Source organism: Silurus aristotelis, assembly GCF_946808225.1.
Source record: "Silurus aristotelis genome assembly, chromosome: 26".
Taxonomy (NCBI): Eukaryota; Metazoa; Chordata; class Actinopteri; order Siluriformes; family Siluridae; genus Silurus; species Silurus aristotelis.
Window position 1 is genome coordinate 117,501 of NC_139599.1, and position 15,000 is coordinate 132,500.

Consider the following 15,000-nt stretch of genomic DNA (forward strand, 5'->3'; position numbering starts at 1 on the left):
CACCACTACCTGGCCCTGCCCTTCATCTCTATACACCACTACCTGGCCCCGCCCTTCATCTCTATACACCACTACCTGGCCCTGCCCTTCATCTCTATACACCACTACCTGGCCCTGCCCTTCATCTCTATACACCACTACCTGGCCCCGCCCTTCATCTCTATACACCACTGCCTGGCCCCGCCCTTCATCTCTATACACTACTACCTGGCCCTGCCCTTCATCTCTATACACCACTACCTGGCCCTGCCCTTCATCTCTATACACCACTACCTGGCCCTGCCCTTCATCTCTATACACCACTACCTGGCCCCGCCCTTCATCTCTATACACCACTACCTGGCCCCGCCTTCATCTCTATACACTACTACCTGGCCCCGCCCTTCATGTAATATGTATATGGATAGTCTTTATTAACAAACTGGAAAGCCCTTTACATGATCAGTTTACTGTTTCCACCACAGAATCACTCGGACTTAATAAACCACCTTATGTCACTTTATCAGCTCAAAGAACAAACACTGATTACAACACTACAGTATTACTCTAGAAACAAAAAAAAAACCCAGGAAGTTTACATCTGGTTTGATACACATTTAGAAATTTAGATTTAATGTAAATAAAGCATCACAGATTTACATTTCAATTTCTTATCATTGTATAGTGGTGTGGGTATTAAATAGTGGGTGATGTGGGTATTGTATTGTACAGCAGAAACTCACTTGAGTGTGGAGATGTTTAACGTTTCTATACCATTAAACTGATTATCATGGTTCTGTCTCATTTCACCAGAGTGCTAAGCTAAAAAGCTAGGTGTCTACACACGCTGAATTTCTTTAGTTTTTTTCAAAGTGTCTTTATGGATTCAGTAAAATCTTTGACATTGTTGATTATTTTTTAGTTTTGTTGCCACGACAACCTGAAGAATGTTTATACATATGCGTTTCTGCCGTAATGATTGGGCTGCTGGGAAATGACTGAGGTTGTATACGGTGTCCCTCTGCGCTGAGATGCGCTGAGACTGGTACGGATACGACCTGCAGACACACAGGCACATAACAGTATAACTGTACACTAACAGTTAAAAATCAAGAACTTCTCCTTCAGTGGGTTTCTTTATTTGTATTATTTTCAACATTGTACATTAATACTGAAGAATCCAAACTATGGAAGAACACATTTTGATTTCTGTAGTAAAAAAAACGTTTTTATTTTTTCTAGATGTTTTTTTATTTTTTGATTGTCCAAAGTAGCTCCATGTAGCTTTGATGCAGCTCGGAAACTTCTATCGTTTTCTCATCAGATTCACGAAATCGTCACCTGGAATGTGTTTCAGGTCACAGGTGTGTTTTCATCATGAGTTCATCTGTGACATTTCCTACCTTCTTAATGTGTTTTAGCGCATCAGTTGTGTTGTGCAGAGGAAAGTGTGAGTACAGAGTCAATATCACTATTAGTGCTGCTACGAACTACTGTACAGATCCAGATTCTAGCAGGAAACACTGAGTTAAAGAAAAAGAAAAGATCCATCATTAATTTAAGAAATGAAGATCAGTCAATCTCAAACATCTCAAGAACTTGAAATGTATTTGCATGTGCAGTTTCCAAAAACACCAAATGCTATAATGAAACATCTCTCATGAGGACCATCCCAGGAAAGGAACACCAAGAGCTACCTCTGCTGCAGAGGATAGGTTAATTAAAATTACCAGCTTCAGAAAACAGATTTACATCAGTGCTTTTGGGGTTAGTGACAGTGTTGTGACATTGTTGGTGATTAGGTCAAAATTGAGGACATATTGCAGTGACATGCAGCCATCACATCTGGTTTACACGTAGTGGGACCATCGTTTGTTTTTAAACAGGAAAATGACCCCAAACTCACACCTCTAGGAGTTATTTGTTTGAGAAGGAGAGTGATGAAGTGCTGCATCAGATGGCCTGGTCTCCACAATCACCACATCTAAATAAAGGGGAGATGATTCCGAATGAGTTGGACCAGAGGACGAAGAAAACGCTGCAAACAAGCACTCAACACCTCTGGGAAATCCTCAAGATTGTGGAAAAACAATTTCAGTTGACACTGCATGAGGTGGACTGAGAGAACGCCATGAGTGTGCAAAGCTGGATCAAAGTCAAATGTTTTACCTTGAAGAATCTAAAATATAAAGCATTCTGGGTTTTTGAACACATTTTAGTTTATTACAGAATTCCATACGTGTTCTTTTATAGTTTTTGTGTGTGTGTGTGTGTGTGTGTTTGTGTTTGTGTGTGTGTGTGATATACTCACATTCTCTCCTCCTTGCTGTTATTTCCACACACACACAGTAAGCAGCAGCCACTAATCAGAGCGAGTGTCGCTGAACACCATCCGATATACAAACCGTCTCCTATCTCAAACCTGCAAAACACACACACACACACACACACACACATACAAATCATCATCACACACATGCACACACACACATGCATACACACACAACTTTTCTTTCTGGTTAGACACATCGCTAACACTTACTTTGTTCCGGGATAAAGCGGGTCAAAGAACTCCTGTGTGATGTTAAAGGCGTACCACGATACAGCGATCATCGTACTCAAACCTGCAACATCACAGCACAGTGTGACACACTACAGTACTGAGTTCTGGACTGTGATTAGTCAGACATTGTTGATTAATTCTCTATAACAGGTAATAGGGTGATATTCACTTAACATTTATGGAAGGCTTCCAGACATCTTTAGGACAGAGACAGAGTTTACACAACAGTGACGGTGTGTTTAAGTGTGAGTCTAGCAGTGATGAGGTATGTAAGGTGTGTGTGTGTGTGTGTGTGTGTGTGTGTGTGTATGATGGAGTAGATGTGAATCCACTTGAACCTGACCACTAGAGGAACCTAAACCCCTGCATACTCCTTCATCTCCACATCATGTTAATGCTGTATGTGTGTAAGAAGAGTAAAAGATCTTCTAAAACCCACCTCAGAAGCAAACCATTGGGTCATAACAGGAACTCAACTCATCTGTAAACATTTGTGTGCGGGTGTTGAGGGTGGGTGTTGGGCGCAGGTGTTGGGCTTGGTTGCTGAGTGCGGGTGTTGGGAGCAGGTGTTAGGCATGGGTGTTGGGCACGGGTGTTAAGGGCGGGAGTTGGGCGCGGTTGTTAAGTGCGGGTACGGGTGTTGAGTGCGGGTGTTGGTGCAGGTGTTCAGTACCCTGCAGGATGAAAAACACTCCTCCCAGGACGGCAATTCTTCCCTTCACTATGTAGTTTTCTCCTCCGATTTTGGAACACTGCATACCGACCAGCGTGAAGATCAGACCAAACATCCCCAACACAATGGAGGTGATCATGAGGGCACGACACGCCTGAACAAAACCTACACACACACACACACACACACACACATTAACACACCTCACCAAAACCTAAACACACACAACAACCTGAGTGATTATAGTCATTACTGTGTGTGTGTGTGTGTGTGTGTGTGTGTGTGTGTGTGTGTGTGTTTAAGATGTTTTTACACTCTATCATAATTAAACCCCCGGCCTGTTTTCACTAAGATTTCAATTAAGATGTGTGTGTTTGTTTTGTTGATAGTTATTTTCCTGTAGTTGCATTCTTCTCACTCCCAAAACACAACTTCACTCTGCCAGCAAAATGAAGTCATTTTAATGCCATGTCCATGATGCCATCCTCAAATATGGAGCATTTACCACAGTGGATTTCTATCTACTTCTGAGGTTACCATGGCGGCCTTCGATGCAGACATCTTTCCAGAGATTGACGATGGGGCCTCTTATAATTTCTACCAGTGTCCAACAAGGTGGCCTCCCAAGTCATGTTCCTGCCCAAAGCTGACAAAACAACTTCCCAAGCACAAGCCAAACTCTAGCCAGAGGTAGAAGACAGTGTCTCACTTGATATTAGACTGAAAGAGAAAGGTACCAGTTGGAGTCACTCCAGAAGGATCACCTTTTGGGGGATGCGATGTTGAAGATTATCTTCCTTGTTCAGGAGCTCATGGAGTGCATGCCAGCTTGCAGGGCTGCAGCACATTTCAAGTTTTGGGAGAAGAATGTTGTCCCATATATGTCTGATACAGGATTCTAGCTGCTCAACAGTTCTGGGTTTCCTTTGTTGTGTTTTTTATTTCATTATGCACCAAATGTTTTCTGGTGGTGAAAGGTCTAAACTGCAGCAGGTCAATTCAGCTGCCGGACTCTTCTACTATGAATTCATGCTATTGTAATAGATGCAGTATGCAGTTAGCGTTTTCTTGCTCAAATATACAAGGCTTTTCCTGAGAAAGGTGTTTTCTTGAACTGAGTGCTGATATGCCAGATGGTCCCTTTCATCTTTAGTCTGGAGCACGTGGTGTCCATGGTTTCCAAAAATAAATTAAAGATTCGGTTCATCTGACCACAGAACAGTTTTCCACTTTGCCTCAGTACATTTTAAATGAGCTTTGTCCCAGAGATGATGGTGGTGTTTCTGGATCATGTTCACACATACCTTCTACTTTGTATGATAGAGATTTAACCTGCATTTGTGGATGATACGGAAAACTGTGTCCACAGAAACTGATTTCTGGAGGTGTTAATGAACCCATGCAGTGATTTCCATTACAGAATCATCACTGTTTTAAATGCAGTGGCCCCTGAGGGCCCAAAGATCACAAACATCCAATATAGTTTTCCCCCCCTTGTCCCTTGTGCATTTCTCCAGATTCTTTGAAATGTTTGGTGATATTATGTTCTGTAAATGATGAGATATTCACATGTTGATGTTGAGGAACATTATTGTGAAACAGTTTGTAGATGCAGTCTTTCACAGATTGGTGAAGCTCCGCCCATCTTTACTTCTGAGAGACTCTGTGTCTCTAAGATACACTATTAAACCCCAATCATCTCACTGACCTGCTGCTAATTAACCTCATTAGATACTAGATGTTTCTTTTTCCACACTTTTGTTGCCCCAATACAACAAATTCAAAAAGACCTGATTTTCTCCTCATAATTATTTTATGAGATTTGCACATATTTTCTGTTCACATTCTGTTTTCATTTAAATTTTATACAGTGTCCAAACTTTTGGAATTTAGGTTATATATATTTATTTTCTTTTCATGTTATATTTCACATAAACAATAAAATAACAGTAAAACAATAACCATATAATAATATACATGATATCATAATATAATAATCATAATAAATGATTTTCAGTGATTTTATAATAATTACAGAATTTTATGGCTCTTTAATGGTTTAATGTTGTGTTTGGAGTAGTACAAGTTTCTGTTCTAATATACATTATATCTGCACCCCCCCTCTCTCTCTCTCTCTCTCTCTCTCTCTCTTTCTCTCTCTCTTTCCTCTCTCTCTCTCTCTCTTTCCTCTCTCTCTCTCTCTCTCTCTCTCTCTCTCTTTCCTCTCTCTCTTTCTCTCTCTCTCTCTCTCTCTCTCTTTCTCTCTCTCTCTCTCTCTCTCTCTCTCTCTCTCTCTTTCCTCTCTCTCTCTCTCTCTTTCTCTCTCTCTCTCTCTCTCTCTCTCTCTCTCTCTCTCTCTCTCTCTCTCTCTCTCTTTCCTCTCTCTCTTTCTCTCTCTCTCTCTCTCTCTTTCTCTCTCTCTCTCTTTCTCTCTCTCTCTCTCTCTCTCTCTCTCTCTCTCTCTCTCTCTCTCTCTCTCTCTCTTTCCTCTCTCTCTCTCTCTCTCTCTCTCTTTCCTCTCTCTCTTTCTCTCTCTCTCTCTCTCTTTCTCTCTCTCTCTCTCTCTCTCTCTCTCTCTCTCTCTCTCTCTCTCTCTCTCTCTCTCTTTCTCTCTCTCTCTCTCTCTCTCTCTCTCTCTCTCTCTCTCTCTCTCTCTTTCCTCTCTCTCTCTCTCTCTCTCTCTCTCTCTCTCTTTCCTCTCTCTCTTTCTCTCTCTCTCTCTCTCTCTCTCTTTCTCTCTCTCTCTCTCTCTCTCTCTCTCTCTCTCTCTCTCTCTCTCTCTTTCCTCTCTCTCTTTCTCTCTCTCTCTCTCTCTTTCTCTCTCTCTCTCTCTCTCTCTCTCTCTCTCTCTCTCTCTCTCTCTCTCTTTCCTCTCTCTCTTTCTCTCTCTCTCTCTCCCCCAGCCTCTCTCTTTCTCCCCCTCTGGAGTGTTAGAGAGTGTTGAGTGGAGTGCTAGAGAGTGTTAAATGGAGCGTTAGAAAGTGTTGAGTGGAGTGGTAGAGAGTGTTGAGCTGAGTGTTAGAGAGTGTTGAGCGGAGTGTTAGAGAGTGTTGAGCTGAGTGTTAGAGAGTGTTGAGCTGAGTGTTAGAGAGTGTTGAGTGAAGTGTTAGAGAGTGTTAAATGGAGCGTTAGAAAGTGTTGAGTGGAGTGTAAGAGAGTGTTGAGTGGAGTGTAAGAGTGTGTTGAGTGGAGTGTTAGAGAGTGTTGAGCTGAGTGTTAGAGAGTGTTGAGTGGAGTGTTAGAGAGTGTTAAGTGGAGTGTAAGAGAGTGTTGAGCTGAGTGTTAGAGAGTGTTGAGTGGAGTGCTAAGTGGAGTGTTGGAGAGTGTTGAGTGGGGTGTAAGAGAGTGTTGAGTGGAGTGTAAGAGAGTGTTAGAAAGTGTTAAGTGGAGTGTAAGAGAGTGTTGAGTGGAGTGTAAGAGAGTGTTGAGTGGAGTGTTAGAGAGTGTTGAGTGGAGTGTTAGTAAGTGTTGAGTGGAGTGTTAGAGAGTGTTGAGTGAAGTGTTAGAGAGTGTTAAATGGAGCGTTAGAAAGTGTTGAGTGGAGTGGTAGAGAGTGTTGAGCTGAGTGTTAGAGAGTGTTGAGCGGAGTGTTAGAGAGTGTTGAGCTGAGTGTTAGAGAGTGTTGAGCTGAGTGTTAGAGAGTGTTGAGCTAAATGTTAGAGAGTGTTGAGTGGAGTGTTAGAGAGTGTTGAGTGGGGTGTAAGAGAGTGTTGAGTGGAGTGTAAGAGTGTGTTGAGTGGAGTGTTAGAGAGTGTTGAGCTGAGTGTTAGAGAGTGTTGAGTGGAGTGTTAGAGAGTGTTGAGTGGAGTGTTAGAGAGTGTTGAGCTGAGTGTTAGAGAGTGTTGAGTGGAGTGCTAAGTGGAGTGTTGGAGAGTGTTGAGTGGGGTGTAAGAGAGTGTTGAGTGGAGTGTAAGAGAGTGTTAGAAAGTGTTAAGTGGAGTGTAAGAGAGTGTTGAGTGGAGTGTAAGAGAGTGTTGAGTGGAGTGTTAGAGAGTGTTGAGTGGAGTGTTAGTAAGTGTTGAGTGGGGTGTTAGTAAGTGTTGAGCGGAGTGTTAGAGAGTGTTGAGCGGAGTGTTAGTGAGTGTTGAGTGGAGTGTTAGAGAGTGTTGAGTGGAGTGTTGAGCGGAGTGTTAGAGAGTGTTAAGTGGAGTGTTAGAGAGTGTTGAGTGGAGTGTTGAGTGAAGTGTTAGAGAGTGTTAAATGGAGCGTTAGAAAGTGTTGAGCGGAGTGGTAGAGAGTGTTGAGCTGAGTGTTAGAGAGTGTTGAGCGGAGTGTTAGAGAGTGTTGAGCGGAGTGTTAGAGAGTGTTGAGCGGAGTGTTAGAGAGTGTTGAGTGGAGTGTTAGAGAGTGTTGAGCTGAGTGTTAGAGAGTGTTGAGTGGAGTGTTAGAGAGTGTTGAGCTGAGTGTTAGAGAGTGTTGAGTGGAGTGTTAGAGAGTGTTGAGCTGAGTGTTAGAGAGTGTTGAGCTGAGTGTTAGAGAGTGTTAAGTGGAGTGTTAGAGAGTGTTGAGTGGAGTGTTAGAGAGTGTTGAGCTGAGTGTTAGAGAGTGTTGAGTGGAGTGTTAGAGAGTGTTGAGCTGAGTGTTAGAGAGTGTTGAGCGGAGTGTTAGAGAGTGTTGAGCGGAGTGTTAGAGAGTGTTGAGTGGAGTGTTAGAGAGTGTTGAGCTGAGTGTTAGAGAGTGTTGAGTGGAGTGTTAGAGAGTGTTGAGCTGAGTGTTAGAGAGTGTTGAGTGGAGTGTTAGAGAGTGTTGAGCTGAGTGTTAGAGAGTGTTGAGCTGAGTGTTAGAGAGTGTTAAGTGGAGTGTTAGAGAGTGTTGAGTGGAGTGTTAGAGAGTGTTGAGCTGAGTGTTAGAGAGTGTTGAGTGGAGTGTTAGAGAGTGTTGAGCTGAGTGTTAGAGAGTGTTGAGTGGAGTGTTAGAGAGTGTTGAGCTGAGTGTTAGAGAGTGTTGAGCTGAGTGTTAGAGAGTGTTAAGTGGAGTGTTAGAGAGTGTTGAGTGTACCAGCGACGCCCAGCATTGACGGAAGCTCCCTGCAGTTGTGCACTCCGGTGGAATCAGTAGCACAGGACATCCATAGGTTCTCATAGACAAGGGATGCGGTGATGACGTTCCCCTCAAGGGTGGAAATCTTCCAGAAGTGATACGGAATAATGATTCCAGACATCACCCATCCCGCAAAGCCGAGCAGAAAAGCCATCACCTCGACCGCCGCATTCACCATCTCTACACTCACACTATAGCGCTCATATCATTATCACACCACAGGAATGATCCACCTGCAGCTCACTGCACCACCACCTGACTGATATCTGAGCTAAAGAACTATTCATCTCCACCCCTACATCAATCTCCACCTCACCTAAGTGTTGAGTGGGGTGTTAGAGAGTGTTGAGCGGAGTGTTAGAGAGTGTTGAGCGGAGTGTTAGTGAGTGTTGAGTGGAGTGTTAGAGAGTGTTGAGTGGAGTGTTGAGCGGAGTGTTAGAGAGTGTTGAGTGGAGTGTAAGAGAGTGTTGAGTGGAGTGTTGAGTGAAGTGTTAGAGAGTGTTAAATGGAGCGTTAGAAAGTGTTGAGTGGAGTGGTAGAGAGTGTTGAGCTGAGTGTTAGAGAGTGTTGAGCTGAGTGTTAGAGAGTGTTGAGCTGAGTGTTAGAGAGTGTTGAGTGGAGTGTTAGAGAGTGTTGAGTGGGGTGTAAGAGAGTGTTGAGTGGAGTGTAAGAGTGTGTTTAGTGGAGTGTTAGAGAGTGTTGAGCTGAGTGTTAGAGAGTGTTGAGTGGAGTGTTAGAGAGTGTTGAGCTGAGTGTTAGAGAGTGTTGAGTGGAGTGCTAAGTGGAGTGTTGGAGAGTGTTGAGTGGGGTGTAAGAGAGTGTTGAGTGGAGTGTAAGAGAGTGTTAGAAAGTGTTAAGTGGAGTGTAAGAGAGTGTTGAGTGGAGTGTAAGAGAGTGTTGAGTGGAGTGTTAGAGAGTGTTGAGTGGAGTGTTAGTAAGTGTTGAGTGGGGTGTTAGTAAGTGTTGAGTGGGGTGTTAGAGAGTGTTGAGCGGAGTGTTAGAGAGTGTTGAGCGGAGTGTTAGTGAGTGTTGAGTGGAGTGTTAGAGAGTGTTGAGTGGAGTGTTGAGCGGAGTGTTAGAGAGTGTTGAGTGAAGTGTTAGAGAGTGTTGAGTGGAGTGTTGAGTGAAGTGTTAGAGAGTGTTAAATGGAGCGTTAGAAAGTGTTGAGTGGAGTGGTAGAGAGTGTTGAGCTGAGTGTTAGAGAGTGTTGAGCTGAGTGTTAGAGAGTGTAAGAGAGTGTTGAGTGGAGTGTAAGAGAGTGTTGAGTGGAGTGTTAGAGAGTGTTGAGTGGAGTGTTAGTAAGTGTTGAGTGGGGTGTTAGTAAGTGTTGAGTGGGGTGTTAGAGAGTGTTGAGCGGAGTGTTAGAGAGTGTTGAGCGGAGTGTTAGTGAGTGTTGAGTGGAGTGTTAGAGAGTGTTGAGTGGAGTGTTGAGTGAAGTGTTAGAGAGTGTTAAATGGAGCGTTAGAAAGTGTTGAGTGGAGTGGTAGAGAGTGTTGAGCTGAGTGTTAGAGAGTGTTGAGCTGAGTGTTAGAGAGTGTTGAGCTGAGTGTTAGAGAGTGTTGAGTGGAGTGTTAGAGAGTGTTGAGTGGGGTGTAAGAGAGTGTTGAGTGGAGTGTAAGAGTGTGTTGAGTGGAGTGTTAGAGAGTGTTGAGCTGAGTGTTAGAGAGTGTTGAGTGGAGTGTTGAGTGAAGTGTTAGAGAGTGTTAAATGGAGCGTTAGAAAGTGTTGAGTGGAGTGGTAGAGAGTGTTGAGCTGAGTGTTAGAGAGTGTTGAGCTGAGTGTTAGAGAGTGTTGAGTGGAGTGTTAGAGAGTGTTGAGTGGAGTGTTAGAGAGTGTTGAGTGGAGTGTAAGAGTGTGTTGAGTGGAGTGTTAGAGAGTGTTGAGCTGAGTGTTAGAGAGTGTTGAGTGGAGTGTTAGAGAGTGTTGAGTGGAGTGTTAGAGAGTGTTAAATGGAGCGTTAGAAAGTGTTGAGTGGAGTGGAAGAGAGTGTTGAGCTGAGTGTTAGAGAGTGTTGAGCTGAGTGTTAGAGAGTGTTGAGCTGAGTGTTAGAGAGTGTTGAGTGGAGTGTTAGAGAGTGTTGAGTGGAGTGTTAGAGAGTGTTGAGTGGGGTGTAAGAGAGTGTTGAGTGGAGTGTAAGAGTGTGTTGAGTGGAGTGTTAGAGAGTGTTGAGCTGAGTGTTAGAGAGTGTTGAGTGGAGTGTTGAGTGAAGTGTTAGAGAGTGTTAAATGGAGCATTAGAAAGTGTTGAGCTGAGTGGTAGAGAGTGTTGAGCTGAGTGTTAGAGAGTGTTGAGCTGAGTGTTAGAGAGTGTTGAGTGGAGTGTTAGAGAGTGTTGAGTGGGGTGTAAGAGTGTGTTGAGTGGAGTGTTAGAGAGTGTTGAGCTGAGTGTTAGAGAGTGTTGAGTGGAGTGTTAGAGAGTGTTGAGCTGAGTGTTAGAGAGTGTTGAGTGGAGTGCTAAGTGGAGTGTTGGAGAGTGTTGAGTGGGGTGTAAGAGAGTGTTGAGTGGAGTGTAAGAGAGTGTTAGAAAGTGTTAAGTGGAGTGTAAGAGAGTGTTGAGTGGAGTGTAAGAGAGTGTTGAGTGGAGTGTTAGAGAGTGTTGAGTGGAGTGTTAGTAAGTGTTGAGTGGGGTGTTAGTAAGTGTTGAGTGGGGTGTTAGAGAGTGTTGAGCGGAGTGTTAGAGAGTGTTGAGCGGAGTGTTAGTGAGTGTTGAGTGGAGTGTTAGAGAGTGTTGAGTGGAGTGTTGAGCGGAGTGTTAGAGAGTGTTGAGCTGAGTGTTAGAGAGTGTTGAGCTGAGTGTTAGAGAGTGTTGAGTGGAGTGTTAGAGAGTGTTGAGTGGGGTGTAAGAGAGTGTTGAGTGGAGTGTAAGAGTGTGTTGAGTGGAGTGTTAGAGAGTGTTGAGCTGAGTGTTAGAGAGTGTTGAGTGGAGTGTTGAGTGAAGTGTTAGAGAGTGTTAAATGGAGCGTTAGAAAGTGTTGAGCTGAGTGGTAGAGAGTGTTGAGCTGAGTGTTAGAGAGTGTTGAGCTGAGTGTTAGAGAGTGTTGAGTGGAGTGTTAGAGAGTGTTGAGTGGGGTGTAAGAGTGTGTTGAGTGGAGTGTTAGAGAGTGTTGAGCTGAGTGTTAGAGAGTGTTGAGTGGAGTGTTAGAGAGTGTTGAGCTGAGTGTTAGAGAGTGTTGAGTGGAGTGCTAAGTGGAGTGTTGGAGAGTGTTGAGTGGGGTGTAAGAGAGTGTTGAGTGGAGTGTAAGAGAGTGTTAGAAAGTGTTAAGTGGAGTGTAAGAGAGTGTTGAGTGGAGTGTAAGAGAGTGTTGAGTGGAGTGTTAGAGAGTGTTGAGTGGAGTGTTAGTAAGTGTTGAGTGGGGTGTTAGTAAGTGTTGAGTGGGGTGTTAGAGAGTGTTGAGCGGAGTGTTAGAGAGTGTTGAGCGGAGTGTTAGTGAGTGTTGAGTGGAGTGTTAGAGAGTGTTGAGTGGAGTGTTGAGCGGAGTGTTAGAGAGTGTTGAGTGGAGTGTTAGAGAGTGTTGAGTGGAGTGTTGAGTGAAGTGTTAGAGAGTGTTAAATGGAGCGTTAGAAAGTGTTGAACGGAGTGGTAGAGAGTGTTGAGCTGAGTGTTAGAGAGTGTTGAGCTGAGTGTTAGAGAGTGTTGAGCTGAGTGTTAGAGAGTGTTGAGTGGAGTGTTAGAGAGTGTTGAGTGGAGTGTTAGAGAGTGTTGAGCTGAGTGTTAGAGAGTGTTAAGTGGAGTGTTAGAGAGTGTTGAGCTGAGTGTTAGAGAGTGTTGAGCTGAGTGTTAGAGAGTGTTAAGTGGAGTGTTAGAGAGTGTTGAGTGGAGTGTTAGAGAGTGTTGAGCTGAGTGTTAGAGAGTGTTGAGCTGAGTGTTAGAGAGTGTTGAGCTGAGTGTTAGAGAGTGTTAAGTGGAGTGTTAGAGAGTGTTGAGTGTACCAGCGACGCCCAGCATTGACGGAAGCTCCCTGCAGTTGTGCACTCCGGTGGAATCAGTAGCACAGGACATCCATAGGTTCTCATAGACAAGGGATGCGGTGATGACGTTCCCCTCAAGGGTGGAAATCTTCCAGAAGTGATACGGAATAATGATTCCAGACATCACCCATCCCGCAAAGCCGAGCAGAAAAGCCATCACCTCGACCGCCGCATTCACCATCTCTACACTCACACTATAGCGCTCATATCATTATCACACCACAGGAATGATCCACCTGCAGCTCACTGCACCACCACCTGACTGATATCTGAGCTAAAGAACTATTCATCTCCACCCCTACATCAATCTCCACCTCACCTAAGTGTTGAGTGGGGTGTTAGAGAGTGTTGAGCGGAGTGTTAGAGAGTGTTGAGCGGAGTGTTAGTGAGTGTTGAGTGGAGTGTTAGAGAGTGTTGAGTGGAGTGTTGAGCGGAGTGTTAGAGAGTGTTGAGTGGAGTGTAAGAGAGTGTTGAGTGGAGTGTTGAGTGAAGTGTTAGAGAGTGTTAAATGGAGCGTTAGAAAGTGTTGAGTGGAGTGGTAGAGAGTGTTGAGCTGAGTGTTAGAGAGTGTTGAGCTGAGTGTTAGAGAGTGTTGAGCTGAGTGTTAGAGAGTGTTGAGTGGAGTGTTAGAGAGTGTTGAGTGGGGTGTAAGAGAGTGTTGAGTGGAGTGTAAGAGTGTGTTTAGTGGAGTGTTAGAGAGTGTTGAGCTGAGTGTTAGAGAGTGTTGAGTGGAGTGTTAGAGAGTGTTGAGCTGAGTGTTAGAGAGTGTTGAGTGGAGTGCTAAGTGGAGTGTTGGAGAGTGTTGAGTGGGGTGTAAGAGAGTGTTGAGTGGAGTGTAAGAGAGTGTTAGAAAGTGTTAAGTGGAGTGTAAGAGAGTGTTGAGTGGAGTGTAAGAGAGTGTTGAGTGGAGTGTTAGAGAGTGTTGAGTGGAGTGTTAGTAAGTGTTGAGTGGGGTGTTAGTAAGTGTTGAGTGGGGTGTTAGAGAGTGTTGAGCGGAGTGTTAGAGAGTGTTGAGCGGAGTGTTAGTGAGTGTTGAGTGGAGTGTTAGAGAGTGTTGAGTGGAGTGTTGAGCGGAGTGTTAGAGAGTGTTGAGTGGAGTGTTAGAGAGTGTTGAGTGGAGTGTTGAGTGAAGTGTTAGAGAGTGTTAAATGGAGCGTTAGAAAGTGTTGAACGGAGTGGTAGAGAGTGTTGAGCTGAGTGTTAGAGAGTGTTGAGCTGAGTGTTAGAGAGTGTTGAGCTGAGTGTTAGAGAGTGTTGAGTGGAGTGTTAGAGAGTGTTGAGTGGAGTGTTAGAGAGTGTTGAGCTGAGTGTTAGAGAGTGTTAAGTGGAGTGTTAGAGAGTGTTGAGCTGAGTGTTAGAGAGTGTTGAGCTGAGTGTTAGAGAGTGTTAAGTGGAGTGTTAGAGAGTGTTGAGTGGAGTGTTAGAGAGTGTTGAGCTGAGTGTTAGAGAGTGTTGAGCTGAGTGTTAGAGAGTGTTGAGCTGAGTGTTAGAGAGTGTTAAGTGGAGTGTTAGAGAGTGTTGAGTGTACCAGCGACGCCCAGCATTGACGGAAGCTCCCTGCAGTTGTGCACTCCGGTGGAATCAGTAGCACAGGACATCCATAGGTTCTCATAGACAAGGGATGCGGTGATGACGTTCCCCTCAAGGGTGGAAATCTTCCAGAAGTGATACGGAATAATGATTCCAGACATCACCCATCCCGCAAAGCCGAGCAGAAAAGCCATCACCTCGACCGCCGCATTCACCATCTCTACACTCACACTATAGCGCTCATATCATTATCACACCACAGGAATGATCCACCTGCAGCTCACTGCACCACCACCTGACTGATATCTGAGCTAAAGAACTATTCATCTCCACCCCTACATCAATCTCCACCTCATTTCCATCCCAGCTCCACCTTTACCTCCTGAACACTCCTCCTTCTTCCCCTTTCAGCTCATGCATGAGTTTTACACTACATTTTTTACAGTCACACACACACACACACACACACACACACTTTATTTTAGCTAAAATAAGTATAGACATCAGGACCCATCTGTCACCTCCTTCATTGCAGGGACTTTGTGCTTTTTCTTAATAACAATGTATAGTTTTTTCCACTTTTTGATATTTTTGATGCGGTTTTTGTGAGGCAGGTTACAGCGCACACAAAGAAGTTCAAAACTGCCACATGTATGATGTGTTTAATCAATAGATTTATTCTGAACTGTACAAAAGAGTTGTTATTATTATTATTATTATTATTATTATTATTATAGTTGTGTTGTTGTTTTTGTTGTTGTTGTGTTACCTGGTAAAGCCAATAATGATGAGAAATACCAGCAGTCGTAAATGCCAGTGGAATCCTCAGCACAGGACATCCACAGGTTTTCAAAGATGTTGGAGGTGATGATGACGTTGCCGTAGTCAGTCGACACTTTCCACGTGTGATGGTGTAAAGAGATAAACGCCGTCACAGCGCCAAAAAAAGCCAGAAAAAGCGCAACAATCTGCAGAGTTTCTTTCATTATCTTCTAGCCGCTGTGTCGCTCTGCAGCTCAGTGTAATCACCACTGCTGCTGTGCTCAAGCGTAACGTGTGTGTGTGTGCGTGTGTGTGCGCGCGCGCGCGATTGCAGGTTGGTCCAGCAGCAGAATCCGCCCAGGAGCGTAACAATAACAATTTTGTTTAGATTTTATTTATGAATATAATAGAAATAATAAATCAGCAGTTTTTCACTGAAATCTCACACCCTGAAATCCACTGAGCTTCTGTGGTCAGGTGACCCA

General features: G+C 44.1%; 1 pseudogene across 1 annotated transcript; it reads right to left on the reverse strand.

The window, feature by feature from the left end:
* Positions 1 to 930: 930 nt before the first annotated feature.
* On the reverse strand, positions 931 to 8,520 carry LOC310720192 (claudin-15-like; annotated as a pseudogene). The gene is made up of 5 exons (XR_014538284.1): positions 8,214 to 8,520; positions 3,216 to 3,380; positions 2,522 to 2,603; positions 2,291 to 2,401; positions 931 to 1,037 (listed from the first exon to the last, which is right to left on the reverse strand). The product of XR_014538284.1 is annotated as a claudin-15-like (transcript).
* Between the last annotated feature and the right edge of the window lie 6,480 nt (positions 8,521 to 15,000).